At 40.3% G+C, this 24262-nt stretch overlaps 1 long non-coding RNA gene across 4 annotated transcripts in view; it reads left to right on the top strand.

Annotated features, from left to right (window-relative positions):
• Positions 1-24262, top strand: part of LOC311522198 — a 141318-nt gene that overhangs the window by 56335 nt on the left and 60721 nt on the right. For 2 of the 4 annotated variants that reach the window (XR_014712072.1, XR_014712074.1), the window contains exons 2-3: positions 4948-5093; positions 7666-7998. This is a non-coding gene — a long non-coding RNA (uncharacterized lncRNA). Of the gene's footprint in view, positions 1-3904; positions 3986-4947; positions 5094-7665; positions 7999-11558; positions 11641-24262 lie in introns of those variants that run through there. The other 2 variants (XR_014712073.1, XR_014712075.1) reach the window with 2 other exon arrangements.

The raw sequence follows: 24262 nt of genomic DNA, 5'->3' as shown, positions 1-24262 counted from the left end.
CTTCACAGTCTCTTGATTAACATTCAGTTTAGACTGTAGGCAGGCCTCCTTTGTGAAGCGCACAATACACAGTAAACACATGACCAGCCAGAGAGAGCTAAATGTCTCTTCCCTCTGACTTGACAGGAGTATGTTTACTACCTTCTAGTGACCTGCCTGAACTCACATACCTTAACAACATAATTTTCAGTATCAACATATAATTCCTTAAACATGATCTGTGCATACATTTGCAATGATTATGATGACCAGAGGACTCTTGGCATAGACCTCACACACACACCCTTTGCAAACTTAATATGCATACATCTGAAGAAAGGGGATCCCTATAAAACTCTTTGCACCCCTTGTGCCCTCTGCCAACTGGCATCAAAAAGTTTCTGAGTAACACCAACCATCCGTCCTGTGGTAATGATTTTCAGTCACTATGAAATTGGGTCAGAGATCTAGAGGAGAAAGGCAACGTATCCCATTATCAGTCCCCTGAACCATCTAGCCTTCCTCTCGGCCAAGATTTATCTAGCATGAAAATTAGGGTTTTTTTTTAGTAATTGAATATGTTTTAATATATTTTAATACTCTGTTCTATTTTAATATGTGTAGTACATTAGATCAGACACAGAACACATGTACAACAGCCATATCTCTTTTCCCAAGGGTGTGCAATTACACTACATTCCACAGATTGCAGTGTGAACTTCTATGCCACACTGCTAGTTTTAGGGAAAATGAATAGGTGGTTTAGTCTTACAGTTGTAGATAGAGCATTTATATGCTGTTAACCATAAAACTGTATAAAGAGCTTAATCTCAGCCATATATACATAGTGCTACTGTATTAAATGTCTGTTTTACTTATGCTAATCAGTCCATGGCAGTCTTCATCTTATCTGTGTTACAGACGGTAGATTTTTATATCCAAAGTATTAGTTTATCTTGGCCTTTGTGCTGAAGCAGTATGCTCCTTGAGTTGAACTCAGATTAAACTTTTCTCCCTACATTATTAAAGGCACACATTTAATTAATCAGGCAATTCCATGTTTTCAAGAGTTAATATCATGCACATAACTTCATGCAAGTTGTTAGAAAGATTAGCGTGGAAGTCCAGAGCTTCTAATAAGATGTCCTGGTACTGAATCTCCTCTTTATGGTATAATGTGGTTCTGGAACAGCCTTCCAAGGGGAGCAGTAGGGGCACAAAGCCTAACTGGACTCAAGATTGATCCTGATAAATTTATAGAGGTATAGTGAGATTGCCTATAATGGCATGTGACCCGTGCATGGCTACTAATAACAAATATCTCCAATGGCTGGAGACGGGACACTAGGTAGGGAGAGCTCTGAGTTACTACAGAGAATTCTTTCCCAAGTGTCTGGCTGGTGGTTCTTGCCAACATGCTCAGGATCTAACTGATTGCCATATTTGGGGTGGGGAAGGATTTCCCCCCCAGATCAGGGTGGCAGAGACCCTGTGAAGGGTGTGTGTGGGGGTTCACCTTCATCTGCAGCATGGGGCACGGGTTACTTGCTGCTTTGAACTAGAACAGGGATTGGCAACCTTTGGCATGCGGCTCATCAGGGAAATCTGCTGGCGGACTGGGACAGTTTGTTTACGTAACTACAACATCTACAGGTTTGACAGATCGCAGCTGCCACTGGCTGCGGTTCGCTGTTCCAGGCTAATGGGGGCTGCGGGAGGTGGCGACTAAAACATCTCTCGGCCTGCACCACTTCCCTCAGTCCCTATAGGCCTGGAACGGTGAACCGTGGCCAGTGGCAGCTGCAATCAGTCCTTTAACCTCTTTGTGACATAGTTTATCTGTCTCTAAAATGTGTCTAATAATGCTTACCTGCCTCATTGGGACAGTGTGATGTTTAATTAATTAGCCAGATTTTGGCGTTCTTTTGGCTTATTGCAGTGATAGGGTCTTAATTTCCATACCTTGAGAGGGGTTGTTCAAAGTCTTGGGTCATGGCTAACTCTTACAGAGTGGTTTGGGTGATGTCACCAGGCTTTATGTATTTAATGCAGCTGGGGCTGAAGCAATTTGACTGAAAGAGTGTGAGTGGCATTGCATTAGATAGATTAGGCTAAACTGATCAAATTTCTCTCTGGTCATCTTTAATAGCTGTTTCATTTTCTCTCTGCTTGCGCGGGGCAGATTTACACAGTGTATTCAGTCAGATCAATGTGAATTAAAGGCAATCAGTTAGGGCAAACAGTGAAAAAAGACCATGTATCATACTCTGCTCGCTAAGGACTACAGATAAAGTTATGGCAGCGTCTGGTTGCAATGATGTAAATTATTCACCATGTTATTGATTATTAAACAAAACTGGAGAGATAGTTTGATGGCACTGGGAAGCTGTTGGCAGGATTTAATCTTGCTTTTCTAAAAGGAGCTTCTTTGTTTTCTGTCTATTGTTTGAAACATTTTTCAATAGTTGCTTATTCATTAAAAATATCAGACTGACTCATAGATGGAAGCAACACTTAGGGATGTTTTAATATTTAGTTTGTGATTTCCTGCCTACATAATTCAAATTGTATTCTCTCCTCAGCCAGTCAGGCTATTTTGAAGTCCTCTATTGGAGGTTTTGTTTTAGAGGTTTTGTTTTAATGTACAGTTCTTTATACTTATCTCTCAACTTACAAGCTTTGTTCTATTTCACAAAGTTTCAAATGCTCTCATGAAGGTTCACTCACCCTTCAAGGACAACATCAGAGGAATTACATCATCTTCTTATTTAGTTTGTCTTTACTTTAAAAGAAAACTAATTTAACCTGAAGTGAAGGTATCAAATGTTGAGAGGGATGGACATATCTCAGAACTGATGCTGGTGATTGTTTGAGCAGAATGAATAGTGATTGGAAAATAGAAGGAGGGGAGTTTAATCAGCTAGATTTTCTCCAGATCTGAATTTTGCTTAGGATGGGCAGGTGGGAGATCATCCTAGAGCCAAATCTGACTCCCTGATTCCATGGGCCATTCCCAATCCCAACTCAATGTAAAGCAGCTACAAGGCAGCTTTAAATTCTGCCATTGCTTTATTGTCCTTAAGGATTGCTAGGGTGGAGCTCCTTCCTCATCCTGACATGCCCTATAAGATAAGGAGAAGAGGGGGATGGAGATGCAAGTTCCAGCTGCACCACAGATGGGCCACCAAGGATCTGACAGGAGAATTCTCTGCTGGCCATTTACAAGTGGGTTATGGCTCCTTTGTGTTACCTGAATGGTACAAAGGGACCATAACTCAGCTCATAAATCTGTCCCCGTATACGTTACCATAAAAATTATAATCCCATGATAGCAACAGTCAACTCAGCAACTAAAATAGATGTCTATCATCACTGTGATCACTCTGTGTGTGTGTGTGTTTACACCACCCTATCTTTTTAGACGGTAAGCACGTTGTGGGGCAGAGACTGCATGAGCCACCTACCACATCCCAGGACATCCCTATCTATTCTGTACCCTTGCAGGCTGTGATCTTATTCTATAGAATCAGCTAAGCTGGGTTGGGCTTGGTTAATAACTGAGTGGGAGATCTCCAGGGGAAAATAAGGTACTACAGGAAGTGGCGTGCATGATTCAACAGGTAATGTTCTTCCTTCTGAGTCAGAAGTGAATCAGTGTCCCAGCCTGGTGATAGGGAAAGCATATTGTTATAAAGCTACGGGCTTTCCAGTGAGACATAAAATTGAACCCCTGGCTTTGTCTGATAATTAAAGAACCCATGGAACTTGACCTAGGAGTAGGAGAGTCTTCCACAGTCTGCTACATTCTACCTATTAAAAATCCTCCTCTTGCTTTAATTGAGTGTTATATTCTTCTTTATTTTCTTTCCCAAACTGCATTGTGTTACTTTGAACTGTTATAAAGAGTACTGTGTTCTCCCCACAGATGTGTGATTAAACCAAGTCTGCTCCCTTAACCTGTGATCGTGTCAGGTTTCAAATCCCAAGCTAAGAAGAGCCAGGCCTGGTCAGTACTTGATTTTAGAGAGGGCACAAAACAAAAGACAGTGCAAGAGAATATATTGTTGATAAGTCAGCACATAGCTCAGAATCTCTCAGAACCAATACTTCAGCAGGGTGTTCAGAGGTTCTGTGTTAATAGCGGTGCCTGAGTTCTAAAATGAGGATCCTGACCACTATGGTTATTAAAGATCCCCTGCATTTATAGGTATTTCTATACTGCAGATGGGATCGAGCCTCACAGCCTGAGTAGAGAGACTTGCACTAGCGGGTCTTGATGAATCGCTAATGGGGCTCAAGCTGCTGAGATAAAAACATCAGTATATGGATGTTGTGGCCCAGGCTGGAGCTCAGGTTCTCAAGGACACCTCCCTCCCGTAAGTCATGACAGCATGAACTGCAATTTTTATTTTTAGCAGAATGCTCATTCCCTGCTAGCGTGAATCTGACTTCCCAGGCTGGGAGGTTCACTCCCTGCTGCAGTGTAGACAGTCCTTATTTTGCAAGACAAGAGGCGGTATTAGTACTAAAAAGGCATTGAGCCAAATTGTTTGTTACATTAGTGTAAATCTCTTGCCTTCACTGAAATCAGTGGAAGAAACTCTGGATTTTACAGGGCTGTAATTAAGATTTGAATTTGGCTCCTCCTCTAAGGACATAATTGGTAACCTAAAACTCTACCCTGAGTTTAGTTTGTTCTGGTTCATTGGGAAAATTACTTCATTACTCTAGTCGTAGAAATGAGACATGTAAGGCTGGAAGAGACCTTGAGTAGTCATCAAGTTCAGCCCTTTGCACTGTGGCTGGACACAGTAAACATAGACCTGCCTGGTGTTTGTCCAACCTTTTTGTAAAAACCTCCAATGATGGGGATTCCACAACCAACCTTGGAAGCCTGTTCCAGACCTTAGCAACACTTATACTCAGAAAGATTTTCCTGATATCTAACCTAAATCTCTCTTGCTGCAGATTAAGCCCATTACTGTTTGTCCTACCTTCTGTGGCCATGGAGAAGAATTGATCACCATCCTCTTTTATAACAGCCCTGAATATATCTGAAGACGGTTATCAGGTCCATCCGCCCTGGTCTTCATTGTCTCAGTCTGAAACATGAGGTTAATAATTCTCATTGGTCTACCTCAGAGGAGTGTTGTGAGGATTAATTATAGAGATGATTGCTGATGAAAAAAATTGCTGATGAAAAGTTTCTTTGCTGGAAAATGTTGAGTCTACAAAAATCAAAAAGTTTTGCAGGAATGCATTGATTTCATCAATATTTTGACAAGAAATTATCTCATCATTTTGTTCTGATAAAGTCAAAAGTTTCATTTAGGCTTATAGTATAACAATAATTGAAATATGTTGACATTTATATTATATTAATATATTATAATTGAAGTTATACAAATAAATATTATGGAACATTTCAAGAAAAAATTCTGAGATTTCTACTTTTTTTCAGAAGAGAATGGGATTTCCATTTTTTGATCAGCTCTAATTAATGGCTGGTCTTTATAAGTGTGCTAATTATTATTATTATTATCAATACATGTAACTTCTCATGTAATTGTGATTAGAACAGTCTCTTAGACAGCCCTGCCTCTCTCATTTGAATGTCTTTTGGCTGCATAACAGCCCAGGTGAACTTTGGGCAACTTCAGAAATTATACAAAAGATGGAGTGTCTCAAGCAAGAGGGAGAAACAGATATGTTTTAGCTAAACAAAGCTGCATATCCCATAATTTCTTTTTACGTTTACTATATAAATAATATTGCAATTGGATATGTTGTACCAGGATAATTCTGTGATCAATGACATTTGCAGTTATATATGTCTAAAACAAAGCTAATCAATTTTCCAGCTTCACAGTATCAGCTGATCATTTCAGATATCAGGATGGAATCTTTTTTGTCCCGGTTTCCCGTAAAATATTGCATTACTATCAGAGATAGACTGAGGGACTCAGTAGATTAGTGGAATGGGAAATCCTATGTTCCCAAATAGCTATGGTATGCCTGTGTACTTTGCTGGGTTATCAATGGAGTCAGGTCGAGTATTCTCCAGAAAACCCTGTCATACAGCCAAGAACAAATAAACATACACCATGTGTCCGGCAATCTTTGTTTGAAAGAGACACAATATCTAAGTTGCAGGGCTGTTCTGTTGATCAGAGAGACCAAGGTGCATTGGCAGAACTAAAGATGTGGAGGATAGTCTTATTCCTGGTCCAAACCATTGCTAAGAGTCCTTCCTTTTAATGGGCATCATATTCACACAAAGTAAAAAGCAACATGTATATCATGAAACCTCTAGGAAAACCTCTAGGAATTCTTGCATTAGCAGCAAAGTGACTCCTACTCAGAATTCTAAATTAAGGGCAGAAAGATGGCCTACAGAACATAAACTGAGGAATCATGTGAGATTATTGCACTGGCCAAGTCAACACTCTACAGAATATCCCATTGGTCATGAAAGCATGATGCACATTGTGATAGGGTGTGCTTCCCACACTTTCCCTAAAGGCGTTAATGTAGGCCAGATGGGGCAATTAACCTATCATGCTGCAAACTGGGGGAAGATATTTAGGCTGAAAGGAAAGCCCTATATAAAGGAAACTCATCTGTGCAGGAACAGGTGGGATTTCTATAAAACCAGGGAGCTGGTAGCAGAAAGGGGGTTGCAGTTACTCTCTGGAAGCAGAGAGAAGGGAGATGAAAACTCAAGCAGGAGAATAAGCCCTGGGGTTCTAGCCCTACAAGAAGAGTCAACCCCAGAAGAGTTGTGGGGAAAGGAAACCTGAGAGTGCTAGGTAGGAATAAGCCAAGGGAAACAGCAGCCTGGTGTAGGACTGCACAGACCTTGGCTATTTGTTATAGGATCCGTGAGCTAGAACCCAGTGTCAACGGTTGGCCTGGGTTCCACTACCATCAACTAAGAAGTGGAACGGGAGCACTGGAGACACCAGATGGACAACTGGTCCAGAGAGATTTTATTACCCCGGAAGGGGAGGACTATTGTGAGTTGTCCAGAGCCGTAAGCCACAAAGGCAGGGTGCTGCAGCTCCCGAGGAGCAAGAAGAGGGTTTCCAGCTGGCAGAGCTAATCCCCAGGCACAGCCTGAAAGAGGTGCTCTGGCAATGAGGAGGGGCTCCTGTGATATACATGTTTAGAATCATAACAATTTTATTCTGACTATAAAATTACTTTGTTTATGATGTCAATTAATATTTCATGCAATATTAATAAATTCTCTTTGTGTAAAATTAGCACTAAACTAGAAAGTGTGTGAAAGACCCTATAATGTTGAATTATTATTAACACCTTATAACCATTCATTTCACATCAGATTTTCATCCAGATCACGTTACAAGTGATCACAACCCATCTCTTTGCCAGAATGAACTCCATAAAAGTTTTAGTAGTGTAAGAACTACCTTAGTGGAAGAGTCAATCCCGGCACCATATTTCCTAATATGGACAGTGCTGGAAATGTTAGGGGAAGCGTAACACCCTCCCACTTCTGTTTCCATAATGCAACTAATTATGCAATACTTCATTATGGCAAGGTATTTCTTCCTGCTCTCAGTTCATGCTCTGAAGCCCAATTATTGACAAGCCTTGTAATTTATACTAGCAGGGTAGCCATGGGAGCTGTTACATACTGGTAAACATGTAATCCTTTTCAAGGATGTCTGAGCACCATCATTGCCAGGAGGCGTTGGAGTTGGATCGGTCATGTGCTTCGGATGGAAACTGATTCCATCACCAGAGTGGCAATAAGATGGACACCTGAAGGCAAGAAAAAACAAGGCCACCCGAAAACAACATGGCAAAGAGCTGTGGAAGCCTATCTGAAAAACCTGGGGCACAGCTGGGGAGCCATTGAAAAACTTGCCAGAAAGAGACAGGAGTGGAGGAGCTGTGTTGCTGCCCTAAATGCCAGAGGCGTAATGGGAACATGATGACAATGATGACTAGAGAGTGTGCCTCGGTAATATTGTGTGACGATGAGTTCCACAGGTAAATTACACATTGTGTTAATTATATGTTGCCTTTGATCACTCATGATCCTCTCTCTTTCCAGAGTTCTGTTATATTTAGGGGAATATCAGTGACAGGAAGAAAGTCTTAGGACTTGGCTACACTTGCAAGTTAGAGCACTTTAAAGCAACCCCAGGCACCCTAACTCCCGATGTGTCCACACTGGCAGAGCATGAAGAGTGCCTGGACTCCGCAGCTGGAGAGCTCCTGGTAATCCATCTCCACAAGAAGCATAGAGATTACTGCACCCTGGCTCAAACACCCGGGCGTCAGTGTGAATGAGGTGTTGCATTACTGCACTGTGATTGGCCTCCAGAAATGTCCCATAATCCCCTGAAGTCAAGTGGCCACTCTTCTCATTGTTTTGAAATCGGCTACAGAAATGCAGATATCCCCTTTCAAAGCTCCTTTTCTGACATTCGGCATGCTTATCTGCTCCCGGACAAAGCAACCATTAGTGTGGAATTCTGCTGTTGTGAGTGTGTGGGGCGGGGGGAGGGAGGTCTGCTGCTGTCTGATCTTACAAGACAGCATGCTGACATGCTCTCAGCCCCCCAAAACACACTCCTTGTCACACTCCATTCCCCCACATTTGAAAAGCACATTGCAGACACTTGTACACTGGGATAGCTACCACAATGCACTGCTGTTTGTGGCTTTGCAAGAGCTGCTAACGTGGCCACGCCAGTGCGCTTGCAGCTGACAGGGTAAACACACGGCAGCGTTTTCCCTGCTACGGTCTCTGAAGTCTGGTTTAACTCCCAGCGCTCTACATCTGCAAGTGTAGCCATGTCTTTAGGTCCTGTACATCCTCCAGCATAATAAGGTCTCCTAGAACAACTGGAGGCATAAGAAGAAAGCTAGAAGGAAGCCAAAGATGAGAGAGACTAAACCTGTCTATGTGAGATGGTTGAGTGAGGGTTGAATGGTATGCATCATTTACTGGGATCTTCGAGCTGTAATTGTTTTCTAGGGTTTGTCTTGTGGCTAATTCCTTGCACTAGTATGTGGGGAATTAAATGATTTTTAAAGCCAGAAGTGACCATTAAATCTTCTTGTCAGAGGTCGTGTATAACACAAGCCACACAATTTCTTCCTGTTACTCTTGTATTGGTCCCAATAACTTTTGTTTGACTAAAGCAGGGACCAGCAGCCTTTGGCATGTGGCCCGCCAGGGTAAGCCCCCTGGCAGGCCGAGCTAGCTTGTTTACCTGCGGGAAGTGGCACAGGTCGAGGGAGGTGCGCTGGCTGCCGCTTCCCACAGCCCCCATTGGCCTGGAGCGGTGAACCACAGCCAGTGGGAGCTGCGATCAGCCAAACCTGCGGACGTGGCAGGTAAACAAACTGTCCCAGCCTGCCAGGGGGCTCACCCTGGAGGGCCACGTGCCAAAGGTTGCCGATCCCTGGACTAAAGCATATCTTCCAGAAAGGTATCCAGTCTTGATCTGAAGATAACAAGAGGTGGAGAATCCACGACATCCTTCGGTAATCTGTTCCAGTGGTTACTCAAACTCACTGCTAAAAATTTGTGCCTTACTTGAATGTATCTCTTTAACTTCCATTGTTTCTTTATGCCTTTCTCCCCTAGACTAAAGAGCTCATTACTACCTGTTATTTTCTCCTTGTGAAAATATGCATACTCCATAATGAAGGTATTTTTTTCAGGCCTCAACTGTTTTTCTGAGGCTCTTTTCTGCATCCTCTTCAGTTTTTCAAAATCCTTTATAAAATGTGGACATAAAACTGGACGCAGGATTCCAGTATTTGTCTCACAAATGCTGTACACAGAGGGAAAATCACCTCTGTACTTCTATTCCCTGCTTTCCTGTTTATACATCCAAAGATTGCATTAGCTCCCTTTGCCACAGTATCGCACCAGGAGTTCATGTTGACTTGTTTGTCCCCTATGATCCTTAAATCCTCTTCAGAATCACTGCTTCCCAATTCTCACTCAATTTTCAGCTCTGGTGGGTTGTTTTAATATCTCTGTCCCTTATTTCCCCATTTCTAAATATTGCCAATTTTTTCTACCTACTCTGTAGTTGTCTTGTCTTAAAATGTAACCCCTTCAGTGCAGGGACTGTATCCTACCTTTTATTTGAACAGTGTTTAGCACAATGGGGTCCTAAATTTGGCTGGCTGCTACTGTAATACAAATTATATTGACTAGGGTTCAAATTATTCTCAGTCTTCTTCAGTTTTGCAACAACAACATCAAATTCCTTCTTTGGTACCTTCCCATTTAGAAAGCCTTCCTCCAACCCTTTGAATTAATTTTATAGCACATGTTAGCATAATTTCTCTAGCTTTGACTTTCAATGAATGTCAACGTTTTGCTTTTATGTTCCCAACCACAATTTAACATTAAGTATTGAAGTTATGACCTGTTTTCTTCAGATCTTTCTCTTATTATTTTTGACAGAAAAGAGGGGAATTTAAGCATTGCCTTTTGTTCTGTACTGTTATACGATTGATAAGCACAAACTATTCAAGAAAATTGCCTGGAGCTTCCAAGCATTTCAGCAGACACCTAAGCAATGTACAAGTGTTAGTGACTCAGATGTCTGTCTGTATCCTTCAAAGAGATTAAAAGAAAAGAGGCTGACTAACCAGTAGGTGTAGCTTAGTCACACTAAATCCCACACATAGGAATAATATAGTTTTACACTATTGTTCCCCTGACTATTTTCATTAGGCTCTGCACTCCTCTGCGGCGTTGGATTCAAGTAGTACATGTTTCGTGGGAATTGGATCAAAGTCTTCCCTACATATTTTGATTAAAAAATATTTTACATTCATGGAGCATTTCATCTGTAGATTCTGGCATGAAAGAATGGTGCTCTTTGGTGATCATTGATATTGAATCTGGGTCTGTCACTAGCATGGTGTTCTGTACTAGAAATGAGGGTTGATAGTTCATCCTAGGGAATTGTGACATACCTAAAGGTAATTTTATAAAGATGAGGAACCATTATTCTCCACATTTTACAAACAGTATAACTGAGGCTCAGATATTGTCTAAGGTCAACCAAAAAGCCAATGGGAGAATGAGGAATAGAACATACCTTTCCTACTTCCTGGCCTGGTACTCAGTCCACAGGAATACAGCTGTTCCCAATATAACATTCAAAGGCCATCTACCTGCCCTTCCAGATGCCCTCTCCCTAGTCTCACAGACACTTTCCTTTGATGCCTTCCCCCCACACTTTCCATTGATACCCTCTTCCACTGCCACCTGGGTTCCTCCCCCTGCAAAATGGGAGTGTTGGCTGGTCACTCAATATTCTGTAGTGGGTTGAAGGTACCATATAGCACTATGGAATTTGAAATTCTAAGGTGGGACAGGAAGTGGTGGTGGGACAGGAAGTGGCCTAATTCCAACCATAACTTGAGGACTCTGACAGTATTAGAACAATGATATTTTGATCTATATTGACCCTTCCATCCAACAAACTCAAAGTGGTTTATACTCATTAATGAACTTGCTGTTCAGTTTCACGTTATCCTTGTGCGACTGGAATTATCATCTCTGTTTGCAGATGAGGGAAACTGAAGCACAAAAGGAATTATTGGTCTGCTTCTTTGACTTCATAACTACACTGAACTCATGTGGACTTTAATGGGAGTTAAGAATGGTGGGTATCTCACTGGAAGAACTTGACATTTTTCAGGATTGTGTCATAAATGAATTGTTCATTGTCATGGAGAAAGTCTGTGTGATAGCCAGGGACAGACTTTAAGACTTGTAATCTTGTACCTTAACCACAAGATCATCATTTCACTCCAGTGTACATTCCTGAATTTCATTTTCATGAATTCAAAGGATGATGTGGTACTTTGTTGGTGTAAATGAGAGATTTAACACCATACTTGGTGAGTGAGCTAAAGTAAAGAATCAAACGGTGCAGATAAAAAAAGAAGAAAAACAAAATTTTGATAATGTTAAATAGAAAAGGCAATCCAACAGAGACCTACAGACCACATGATGTGACTGGCCTGAACACAATCAAACAAGCTTGGGTTTTCAGTAAAATTCAAATAATATCTAATACCATTAGAGTTGTTTAAGATTATCACAGGACCATTTAGCACATGCCTGTTTGGATTAAAGAGCAAGTCAGAAAGCACAAATAAATCCCATAGCTGAGCCGATTGTGCAACAGAAGTCATTTTTATATATAGAATGGGTCAATAGAAATTAGGGATAGGCAGAAAATTTTCAGCAAATGTAGCCAGTGTGAACCACTGATCCAATATTACAAATAATTCTAACAAATTTAAAGTCAAAAGTGGGTATAACTTAAAAAAAGACAGACAAAATTAATTCAAGAAAATGCAGTGATAAGTTGTGAGTCGTTTCACTTAAGTTATGAAGGGCTTGAGGAGTTGGTCATAGGGTACAGGAAATTAATACTGGGCTACAAAAGAGCTCTGAGGATTTGTGATGGGTTGTAAAATGCTTTCCCCAGAAATTGTGAGATGAAATCCAGCCCATGACAGTAGTGACAGAACATCATTACCATCTGGTGGCTGTTTGGTGGCCCAATGTGTGTAAAATTAATTTGTGGCTTTTGATTCAGTACCTAGTGAATGGATAGGTGTCCTTGTCACAACTGGTCCGTAGAAACTTCTGAAGGCTGGAAACTTTTTTCTCTACTCTTGGATCATATATAACAGGGATAGGCAACCTTTGCCCCTGGCAGGCCGGGTTGGTTTGTTTACCTGCAGCGTCTTCAGGTTCGGCTGATTGTGGCTCCCACTGGCCACAGTTCGCCACTCCAGGCCAATGGGGGTTGCGGGGAGCGGCGCGGGCCGAGGGATGTGCTGGCCCCCGCTTCCCGCAGCCCCCATTGGCCTGGAACAGTGAACTGTGGCCAGTGGAAGCTGCGATCGGCTGAACACGGGGACTCAGCAGGTAAACAAACCAGCCCGGCCCACCAGGGGGCTTGCCCTGGCACGCCACACGCCAAAGATTCCTGATCCCTGATATACAATATATTTAATCACAACGATGTTAGTTCTGACCACACCTGTGCATGTCGTACCCAGTTAGATATTCCTCCCCTACAGGAGAATTGGCATGAATTAGAACCTTTTTTGGCAAACCTGTGATTGAAGCCGGGAACTGAGTGGGTCATGAGACTGCATTGTATTTTCGCCCTTAGGCAGGGTAAAGCTACACTGGTAGGAACTAGTGGACTAAAAAAGTGTATTTTGCTGCTGCCTGAGCTGGTTGGAAAACTTTTTTTTAGTTTATTTTTTTCTGGGATTTTTGGAATTATTTTTAATCAGACATTTTCGTTTTGTTGAAATTAGAATAAAAATATTTCATTTACATTTTCAGAACCCTGAATTTAAGCAAGCTGACAATTTCTTATTAAAATTTAAATCAAATATTTTCCTATTCATTTTTTATTTTGAAATTTCTTGTAAAAAATAGAGTTGAAAATGACATTTCCCCCCAAAAACCATTTTTTTCCCAACCAGCCCTTGCTAGACCCCTGCCATGGGCAAACAGAGAACTACAGCAATTGGATATCAAACACTAATTTCCTCTAGAGCTCTAGTCACTCAAATTGATAAAGAGTGAAACAAAGAAAGAGAAGCTTTTAAAAGTCATTGTGGACTGATTTTGAAATTTGTGATGGTAACCTCCTTGAATGAAAAACACAGATGATTGGGGAAATCAGACTGTGAACTCCTTACTCACCTTGATGATCATTCACTCACATAAGTAGTCTGACTGGGAAGGGGACTTCATTCACATTCTGATCCATGCTTTTGCTTTTTAAAGCTATGGCAGTATCCCAACAACCTGGTACACCTGGAATGAAAACAGAGGTGATTATTTAATGGGGCATATATTTGTATATATGGCTCTATCTTTCACTATACACATTTCCAACTACAAGCTCTTTCTTTTGTTATCCTACATGTTATGATTATAGATTATGGTCTTGAAGTAATGTAATACTTTGCAGGTATATAGTGACTTTCATTCTTAAGACTTCAAATGCACCTTTCTTGGTTGATGATAGCAGTGTTTCAGAACTGCCATTGCTTAGAGCTTCCATCACGTCTGCCTAGAATGATAAAGCAAGTACTATCTTTTCCCCACCCCCAACTCTTTTACTAGAGATATTTTTACCCCTTCAAGATTACTCTTAAAATGTAAATGGAGTCATCGTCAACCTCAGAAACGAGTAGCACTGATGTTATCAGTTCAATGTATGTTGGCCTATCATAGTGACTGGGATGTAAGGTCTCATTACTTCTGTCAGGATTCCCTCCCCACTCTGAACTCTAGGGTACAGATGTGGGGACCTGCATGAAAGACCCCCTAAGCTTATTTCTACCAGCTTAGGGTAAAACTTCCCCAAGGCACAAACTCTTTGCCCTTGGAGGGTACTCTGCCACCACCAAGTGATTTAACAAAGAATCAGGGAAAGGACCACTTAGAGTTCCTATTCTCCCAAAATATCCCCCCAAGCCCTTACACTCCCTTTCCGGGGGAGGCTTCAGAATAATATCCTAACCAATTGGTTACAAAGTGATCACAGACCCAAACCCCTGGGTCTTAGGACAATAGAGAAATCAATCAGGCTCTTAAAATAAATAGAACTTTATTAGAAAGAAAAAAAGTAAAAGAAGCACCTCTGTAAAATTAGAAGGGAAGCTAATCTCACAGGGCAATCAGATTTAAAACACAGAGGATTTCCCTCTGGGCAAAAACTTTAAAGTTACAACAAGAAAACCAGGAATACACCTTCCTCTCAGCACAGAGAAAATCACAAGCCAAAACAAAAGTAAACTAACACATTTCCTTGCTAGTACTTACTAATTCTAATGGAGTTGGATTGCTTGCTTTCTTGATCTCTCTCCAGCAAGCACACAGAACAGACAGACAAAAGCCTCTCCCCACCCCCACCCCCGATTTGAAAGTAACTCCCCACCCCGTATTGGTCCTTTTGGTCAGGTGCCAGCCAGGTTACCTGAGCTTCTTAACCCTTTACAGATAAAAGGATATTGTGCTTCTGGCCAGGAGGGATTTTATAGTACTGTATACAGGAAGGTTGTTACCCTTCTCTTTATATTTATGACAACTTCCTTCTTTGAACTGTATATCCAAGATTTTCCAAAACAAGATTCTAAGTTTAGATCCCATAAATTACCTCTCCTTGGCCAACTAGGTGCTCAGCATTTTTGAAAATGAGTCCAGAGCCTTAAATATGAAGTTAGAAGCCTACATTGGTACTCCTACTTTTGGAAAAATCTTGGCCATTATATGTATTGAAAGCCTGCCCTGCATGGACCTGATTCATCACTGCTTTGCATCTCATATAGCCACTTACACCTGTGCAAATCCAGTGTGAAATATCACCATTCTTTTCTGTTTGCATTTTACACCCAGCCTGTACAGGTATAAGTGTACAAGTATACAGTCCAGTGCAGGGGAGAGTTTGACATATACCTGTTTAGGTCCTGCTCATATAATGAAGTTTCTTTGCCGAGAACGTGTTGGATATTTCTGTAGTTCCTTAAGCCTCTGCACTTCAAACAGAAGTTCTGTAGGCTGAGTGGGGGCAGAAACTACCGAAGAATGTCACACATTGATTTTGCATCCAGCACAGAACAGGAATGAGTAATTGTTAGGTGAGAAGTTGATATAACTTTGCTAGCAGTTCTGAGCAATCTGCAAGATGTTATACAAGACTTAGTGGAGGCTTGACTAGGTGTCTTAGAGAAATAGTAATGACTTGCAGAGCTTTTCATTTCTAGGTCACCGATTTGTGTATCATATTTTGTCAGTGCAAGCTATCACTAGCCAATGACTCCTATGTGGGCTATGTGACATTAGCTGGTGGTCTGAATTCAATCCTATTGAACAGGTTATCTAAAATCACCCGGCACTGGCACTAATGGGCATGGTGGTTGATGATCGCAGCAGAGAAACCAAACACTAAGGCTATGTCTACACTTACGTCGATATAACTTATGTTGCTCAGGGGTGTGAATAAGCCACCCCCCCAAGTGACGTAAGTTACACTGACCTAAGTGCCGGTGTAGCCAAAGTTATATCAGCGGGAGAGCTAACATTCACGGGGGCTGGAGTAATTAGGCTTAGAATGTCTGCTACAGAAGTGCAGTTGCATCAGTGCAATTCTGCTGCTGTAAGCTCTCTAGTGTAGCCATAGCCTAAACGGGGATTGACAGTGAAATTACTCTCTCAGCCCTTGAGGTGGTTCCTTTCACAGCAGTTCTGAGACAGATTTGCAGAGTAGTATGAAGAACACACATAGATTTTGAGGCCAAAAGAGACCGTTAGATTATCTAATCTGATTTACAGTATAACACAGGCTATAGAATTTCACCCAAGTACCTTATACTGTGTCCAATAACTTGAGTTTAACAAAAGCCTGTGTTCTAGAAAAGAATCCAATCTTGATTTGAAGACATCAAGAGGTGGAGAATCTGCCACTTCCCTTGATAATTTCTTCCAATGGTTAATGAACCTCACTGTTAAAAATTTGAGTCTTTCTTCTAATTTGAATGTCTCTGTCCTTAACCTCCAGCCATTGTTTTTTTGTTATGCTTTCTCCACTACATTAAAGGACCCTTTACCACCTGGTATTTTCTGCCCATGAAGGTACTTACATACAATCATCAAATGAGGTTAAACAGAATGAGCAATGAAGCTAGCATCACAATTAAGCTTGCCTTTTAGCTGTGCTTGTTTAACCTCTCCACTAGAAATATAGGAGTCAGGCACCTCTTATTTTTGGTACTAATCATCGCTTTCAATTCGAGTGCAAGTCAAACGGAAACTTTCCACTGAATTCAGTGAGAGTTGGATCTGGCCCCAAAGTAATTAAGATTTAAACCAATACAAGTTAAAGACTGTATGTACAAATCCCAACACTGCTAAAAGTACCAAGGGACGTGTGCTTGCAATCATTCCTATACTTTACATGATGAGGGACGTGAACTCAATATTGTTCAAACATTGTAGAAATAAAGGTAAACAACAATTCAAAATCATGTATTCTATTCTAGCATTCGATTTCTGGCTCTGCTAATGTACATTACTATGCTACATTCAACAGTAAAGGTTTGGATCAATTTGATGCTCTTGGTGAGAGTTTACTGAACAAGAAGCTGTTGGAAGATTGTCGGATTTCCACTGAACTCAGGAAGTTCTTTGGTGTATTACTTTATTTTGCCACTTATTTTCTCTCTTTGCTCCTGCTGTTCAAAGTACATTTAGCTTTGTGTTTACTTGTTGCAAATCTTCTAGAAAACAAGTTTATTGGCAAGAAATAATGAATTTTAAATTCATATTGGAAAATCTTAAAGGAATGAAAGTTAAAAAAATCACTGAAGAGAATATTGTACAAAAAATATTATTCTAAGGGTTACCTCCTCCAATCAAAGAAAACAATATCATATGTTCAACATTTGATTTTTGTAAACACTGAATACTTTCATTAATCTTCTCACAAACAAGCCACCGATGAAAAATTATTCACTGAAATTATCTGGTAAATAATTTGGAATAATATCTCAATGTGAGAATGTTAGAAGCTGCTCATGGAGAAATCTCTCACACACAAAAAGTAACATTCACTGAATGACTGAATTGCTATTAATTTTTATCAATTTCTGTTGTGGGTTCTCAAAATAATTGGTCATATATTACTATTACTTTGTGATAGAAACAGATTACTGATATAGTTATTATATGAATTCCATGAGGCACAGGTTCTGTGAGTATGCTGATACTCTAACATAGGAAAAGAACAACAGCTTGCTAAGAAGAGTAACCAACTCTGAAAGGTAATTGAGTATGTTTGGGCAAGAAATAGCTTTCCTGTCCTGCAAAAAAAAGTCATCTCAAATTGGGACAAAAAGTTGAAATCTCAAAATGTTTATAAACCAAAAATCTGGGGGGAAATTATTTGAGTAATTTGAAATCTTTTTGTTTTTTATAATTTTAAATTATTCATTTTGATTTTGATCTTTTAAAACCTTTTTATCACAGTTATAGAGTAAGGCTGGAAGGGACCAACAGATTGTATAGCACAAGACACTAAACATCACCTAATCACCACCCAATCAAACCCAACATTCAGAATTAGCGTAGAGTATTACAGCTCTCAGGAAACTCAACTATTGTGTGCCACGGGCAGAGAACAGGAGGGGCACCAATACCAGAGGCCCCTTCAATGGCAGGGAATTAATTTAGTGAGATAGGCCAGATGAGCAAGTGGTCTGCACCCACTACTGCAGAGGAAACTGAACCACCCTCAAAGTGCCTGTCAGTCTGAACTGGTGAAAATTCCTTCCTGACTCTAACATGGCAATCAGTTTGACCTTGAGCATGTGAGCAAGACCCACCAGTCAAGCACCTGAGAAAGAAAATTCTTGGTAAGACATTAGAATACCAGCCCAACCAGTCCATCGTCCCATTTCCAGACAGTCCAAACTTATGAAAATTTCAAAACAAAAAGTAGTTTTGTCTAAAACTTCTTTTTTTTTCAAAAATGTTAAAATGGAATATTTCAACAATTTTGAAACTTTTTTCCACTGATGGTGGGTTTCTTTTCTTGTTGTTTTTGTTTTGTTTTGTTTTTGAATCAAGAGATTCATCAAAACTGACCCTGTTTGCAAAAAAAGGTTATTTGAATTTTTCCAACAAGCTCTATAAATGAGGTCATTTCTTTGGACCCCATTTTTAAAGGTGATCTGTGGCTGTAATACCTGACTCTAAAAAAATTAAAGAACTATATGTTGGGATGGCTAAACCAGCTCCGATAAAATAATGAAGTTACCAAACCTTAACCCAAAACCACACACCAAGCTTTTACTGATGATTGTAAAAATTAGTATAACTTTATTTGTAAAATATTACTTTTCATTTGCACCTACCTGTGCTTTCCCTTATGGTAGCCAGAGAAACAGCAGTGCCAAGTTATGGTAAAAATGGCAAATCTGGCTGATTGGAATCAGGCATCACCAGACATCTTGAGAGAAAATCTGTTCTTGTGAGATTTCCGGCTTAGTGGTGTTTTCTGGGTTGGTTTTGTTTTTGTCTTTTTTTTTCAAATCCAAGTTTTTTTGATTGTGTCAGAAAAGAATCCAATGTTTTGGGTGTCTATCCAGATCAAACCTCTGAACTTTCTGAGGCACACACTTCACACATTATATGTCACAACTCATTGGAATCAGTTGCTTTAACAAATGTGTACTTGATTCTCATTTACGGTAAGGCCTAGGGTGACCAGATGTCCCGATTTTGTAGGGACTGTCCTGATTTTGGAGTCTTTTTCTTATATAGGCTCCTATTACCCGCCACCCCCATCCCAATTTTTCACATTTGCTATCTGGTCACCCTAGTAAGGCCCCTTTATACTGCCACAGCAATGAAAAGGGCCTTAGTGAAAATAAGAATGAGGTTTGCGCTTCTCTGACAGTGTAAAAGGACCTTAGCATAAATGAGAATCACATTATGTGTCTCCACAACACTTGGCTATTTTCATGCTTCTTCCACTTGTGTGAAGGGCCTGATCCAACGCCCTCTGAAGGCAAAGGGGATATTTTCATTAACTTATAAGGGCATTAAATCAGGTCAAAAGTCTGTTCAGTCCTAGCATGGCTGAAGGGAATTTGTCATTCACTTTCCTTAACTCAGTTTCCACATAGTCCCTGAAATGGAGGAGTTCTTTGGCATTTCAGTGTGGCTGAGATGATACCTGCACAACTGCATTAGTCTGCTCTATCTTCCAAATCATTAATACCGAACATGTGTCAGAAACTGGCAGCAGTCTTTCAAACATTGCTCTCTCCCTTTTTGCAGTTTGAGGCAATGTGTACTGCTCCCTTAGAAATTACCTGTAGACAAGACCCCAAAGGCCAGATCTGTACAATTTAAAAGAACAAATATGTTCCAAATTTCTAAAGCTTGCTATATGGAGCATCAAAAGGGTACAAGGATCCTTCCTACCTCCCGCAATCCCTACCCACCTTATTCCCCCCTTCTTTTCTGCCAGATGATTCTTTTGTTCTGTTCCCTATCTCCTCAAGATTAAAGTGCTGATCCCCCTTTGAAAATGATGTCATTTTCTTGCCTTGGCAGGGAGAGAGTTCATTACAAAGCTGCAGTGTGACTGATGGCTTTGAACAGATATAGGTGGAGAGGAAAAAATGCATTCAGGGAAAGGTATGAAACTCAAAAGAGACAGGTTGACAGTTCAGCTGGCAGAAAGAGAGATGGAAAGAATGAGGGAAAATAGTTGTTTGGTGTGAATCTCACTCTCATATTCTCATTTACAACCATTGAAGATCTGCTTTTATTTCCTTGATGGTTTCATTCTGAATTGAAGCTATGAATTTGGATTAATTTTAACTCTCGCCTTAGAAGTACCAAGCACCTCCAAGTATATTATACCATGCAGATCAGTATGAATACGGATTCTTTTCATTACTAGGTTTTGGAAAATAATTTGCTGTTGAATCAGGTTACCTCTACATGCTGATGCTTGTTGTGGAGACTGATGTTTGTAGGATTTGAAGAAGCAAAATCAGGTTTGAAAATTTTAAATCTCATAAAGACAATTTAATCTTAGTGAAAGATTCAGCACTTATGACAGCTCTGAGACTTAATTGTTCTCTTTATTCACAGAATAGATAACACATGGGGAATAACCCTGATCTGAATGACAACTGCTAGGGGTGGCAGGGTAATTCCTCTGCTGTGACCATTCAGCCCTTCTCTTTGGGCAATTCTGACAGTCGTTTCTATGACATGGACTTGGTGCTTAATTTGTGCCATGGCTGAGCCCTAGCACCTCTAGGCTTAGCAGTTCATAGCCCTGGGCTTGCTGCATCAATTATGAATGCAGAAACAGTCCTTTAGTCCTGGCACCTAATTGCTTCAGCCCCGACACCTCTTTTACTAAAAAATTAAGCACTATGATGGATTATTATTCTGGCCCCTTGTTCAAGAGTGAGTTTTGTCCACTGAACAGCACCTTACTCCATTAGCTTCACTGGGATTTACTGTGGTGAAAGGTGTTCAGCATGAGCAAGAGTAATAGAATCTGGCCTGTACCTTGTACAATGCTCAGAACATTGGACCTTTAGGAACTACAACAATAGGAATAGTTCCTGATTCAGAGGATTGCTTAAGCATCTGGACTTCAGTGAAACTTAAGCATCTATTTAACTTTTAAACATGTGTTTTAAATGCTTTCCTGAAAAAGGATGCTTTCCTTAATTGGGGCTGTGATGAAAAATAATAAATAATTTGTTTGAAAAACATCACAACATTCATACAACTATTCAGTGGGGTTTCTTTTCCCTTATTCATTGAGCTTTCATAGCAGGAGTTCTAGTCCAGCTCCCTGCTAGAGTGAGATTTTCCTCTACTCTACATTCTAATATTTTGTTCAGCCTTGTTTAAAAAACTCCCAGTGGATGGACTTCTACCACTTCTTTTCATAAACTATTCCATAGCCTAATAGAGTTGACTACGAGGAAGTTTTTTGCTGGTATTCTTTTTGTCTCCCTTCATCACATCCTCTTACTCTTAATTATACCCTATCTACTACACTAGGACCTAGATCCTGCAAATACTTGCACACAGGCTTAACTGCATACACCTGAGTTGTTCCTTTGTAGGATTGAGTTATTTTGCTTCTTTGTTTACAACTTCCATGTAACTGTGGATAGTCTCTATGAGAGAGGCAACCTTCTTTTATTGGACCAACTTCTGTTGGTGACAGAGACAAGCTTTTGAGTTCCACAGAGCTCCTCTTTAGATCACTGCTCCTAAAGTTCCGCTTAGTCATTGCTTAGCCAAGGTGTACACAGGGACAATAAGCTTAGTGGCAGGGATCGTCTTTTTGTTCTGTGTTTGTGCAGCGTCAAGCACAATTGGGCACATGATGGTTCTCCTGGACACTGCCACTATAATAATGATGATTAATATATAAAGTGCTATAGAGGTTCTAAGTATTATTATTAGTTTCTGTACCTCTTTGCCTAAACTTTTGTATAACATTACTGAGTACTAGTAAACAACTGCCACATTACATCCCAGAGTTGGCTGTATTACCACTTGTGGGTAATGTGAATCATGGAGGCAGTGTAGCCCAGTGGATAGAGGACTCAGGAGATATGGATTCTCCGGGACTCAGGAGATATGGATTCTATTCCCAGTTGTGCTGCAAGCCTGCTAGATGACCTTGGCCAAGTCACTTCCCTGCTCTCTGCCTCAGTTTCCCCAACTGTCAAATTAGGATAATGATACTGATCTCCTTTGTAAAGCACTTTGAAATCTAATGATAAAAGTGTGATATAAGAGCTAGGTGGTATTTATTTATTTGTAAAATGCTTTGAGATCCTTCAGAGTCAAAGGGCATCATTTACAATGCAATATATACAGTGTTATCTATCTATAGTGTATGTGTTTATACACATACGCACAAACACACACACACACACAAAGAGTGAGTGAGAGATTTGAAAGTTAATATCTTCGGAAAGCAATCTCACGCACACCTGGACATACGCACACATATGCTGAGGAATATTTACAGCAGTCAAAATTCTCAGACCTAATTTACACTCCATATGAAAACAACAAACAAATTAGCAGACAGGAAGCTCTTACCCTGCTGTCATGTGAAAGCATCACTAACACATCTTCATTTAGACAGATCCTTTGCCCAGAGGCAAAAAAACAGCTTGCGCAGAACTATTAGGCAGACATTCAAGTTTAATAAATATTAATCAAAATATTATTTGGCTTCTGATTATGCAGCTATTAGATCCTTTAAAAAATCCTTAAATTTACTACATTTGTGGAATGATACAGTTAGCACAATAGGTGGCTGTCAGTGCTATATAGGCACTGGTGAAATATATTCACAAGGCTCCTCTTCTGTTTATTTATTTTTTTCTTTTCCACAGGCAGTGAAATGATTCTGGTTTGTAAAGGCCTCACTACCTGTTTTGCAAAGCTAAATTTGACTTGCCACTTTGACTTTTTTTATGAAGCAGGTAGCCTGTTTGAAGCTTAGCCTCCTCTAATTTGTGGCAGTGACGCACTTTTCATGAAATGGCCCATTTAATATTAGCTATGCAGGTGTGACTTCTTTATCTCCTTAAGAAATACTTTCCCCCTCTCTCATTCCTCCCAAGCTCCAAAGTTTAATGTCCATTTACAGAAATAAATACAATTTCTATCTATCTATCTACCTATCTATCTATCGGCTTCTTTGAAAAGTTTTTTTAAAACACACTCTCTCTCTCTTTTGGAGGAAAAAAGCCTGCCAGTTGCAAATGGAAGCTGACTCTCATTTAGATAGTGATTGATTTTACTCCAGGTGCAGTCCATCTGAATCTTTCCCTACTAGTGAGATAAAACATCAGCCATGTTGATGTTTCTTCAGGCAAATGAAGGTTAGAAAGAAGCTGTTTTCTTTGTTGTTTTTATTTTTGACCCTCATTCCTGTTTGCCAAAATGTTCAAGACTTGCTCACTGCTTAAATGAATAATGAAGAGCAGAGGACATAAGCCCCAAAATATCAACAAACACTTTTGGGCAGATTATCATCTTGGGTCTTATTGTGAGGATGGTGATTGTGGGATGCTCCCCACCTCTCAATGAAGTGTGCAAATATGACCTTTGCTTAAACTAGTGAGTTAAAGTGATTAAAGGGTAAACTGACCCCTTGGAAAACAAAGTGTTGATGTTGCAGCCCCCCAAAAGCTAAAATGGCACCTGTCCCAACAGGCACCTAGTTAGTCCACCATTAAGAAACCTTTAATCCTTTATTTTAAATTGCAAAGCGTTAAAGAAGTTAGTGTGTCATCTATGTGCCATTCACTTCTCCTCTTCTGATTTTATTTTTAAAATGTGCTACCCAGTCCTAACTCAGGCAAAATTCTGTTGACTCCAGCAGGAGTTTTGCCTTAGAGGATAAGACTCTAAGGACATCAGGATCTGACATCTCTCTCTTTAGGCAGGACTTTGTCAAATCTTCAGAGGACCCTGAATAGTGCCATCTCAGCTTGAGGCTGACATCGGACCTGCAGCTCTTACAGTTAGTGGCTGGGGAATGGGATGGTGAGTGCAACTCTATGCCAAAAAGAGTGAGGTTAGTAACTAATATCCCTGATATTTCTCTGGTCCAATCTTGCAGTCCTTACTCAGCCAAAATCCCCACTAAAGACATGACAG

The sequence above is a fragment of the Lepidochelys olivacea genome (genome assembly GCF_965140295.1).
Source record: "Lepidochelys olivacea isolate rLepOli2 genome assembly, chromosome: 6".
Classification (NCBI taxonomy): Eukaryota; Metazoa; Chordata; order Testudines; family Cheloniidae; genus Lepidochelys; species Lepidochelys olivacea.
The sequence above is the reverse complement of the archived record's forward strand: the minus strand, read 5'-3'. Positions and strand labels throughout refer to the sequence as shown.